The following is a 1199-nucleotide window of genomic DNA, read 5'->3' on the forward strand; positions in this document are numbered from 1 at the left end:
GAAAGGAGGTTGTAGTGAGGTGAGGGTTAGGCTCTCCTCCCCGGTAATTAGTGATAGAACGAGAGAAAATGGTCTCAAGTTGCGCCAGGGGAGGTTCAGGCTCGACATTAGAAAGAACTTCTTCACTGTTAGAGTTGTTAAGCATTGGAATGGGCTCCCCAGGGAGGTGGTGGAGTCATCGTCCCTGGAGGTGTTCAAAAAACATTTAGATGTGGTACTTCAAGACATGGTTTAGTAGGCATGGTGGCATCAGGTATACGGATGGACTTGATGATCTTTGAGGTCTCTTCCAACCATAATGATTCTATGATTCTATGACATCATTTACAAAACTCATGCATCAGTTTCATTTAATGGGAAGGGGGTACCATGGTAACAGAGACTCCCCTCTTGTCATCCCTGACTCCTGAATCTGGTAAGGTTACTTCTGCCAGCCAGCGCTGCTGCAAGCCCCCAGAACGTGCCGCTTTGCCCATGGTGATGTCATAACTTGTGCGGAAACCTTGTGTGCCTTCTGCGTTCACCCTGTTTGGTAAAGAATGATACTATAGGGGAGCTAGTGACGAATTATGCACAACACGATACTGATGCAAAAATATTAGCCTTAAAGTATTTGTAAGAGCTGTGCATTGTTCTCTTCAGCCCCATGGGATTTAAAGAGGGTCCTCAGGTCTTTTTAAAATGAAAACCAATAATTTAAAATATTTCTTTACTGTTAATCATTGCATGAAAATTGGGTTGTCAAGAGAAGGCTCTGTAACAAGCATTTTCTTGATTCATCTTACTCAGTTAAAGTTATCACATGGCCCTACCAAGCCTTTCTACATCTTTCTTCCCATTAAAAATTCCAGAGTTGATTTATTTCAGCCCTTTCTCCCAAATCCTTCAGCTGTGTTAGCACAGTGTTCTCTGAACAAACTATCCCTGGCCTGCTCTTTGTAGCTGTAGTATATTAAGCTAGTCTTGGCTCTATAAATTTTCTTCACAGGCTTGGCCACCTCTTCGTCTCAAATACTCTTCTGGAATTTATGGGATCCTTCATTTTTCATAGATCGTAAAGGTAGAAGAGACTGTTGTGATCATCTGTTTTGCCCTCCCAGATAAAACACTCCACATAATTTCTCTGAAAAAGATTGCACTTGAATGGATCTGCCCCAGGCCTCTCTCATAGCTCTCAGTAGGCTTCCCATCCAGGAATG

Source organism: Cariama cristata, unplaced genomic scaffold, assembly GCF_000690535.1.
Source record: "Cariama cristata isolate BGI_N322 unplaced genomic scaffold, ASM69053v1 scaffold20575, whole genome shotgun sequence".
Classification (NCBI taxonomy): Eukaryota; Metazoa; Chordata; class Aves; order Cariamiformes; family Cariamidae; genus Cariama; species Cariama cristata.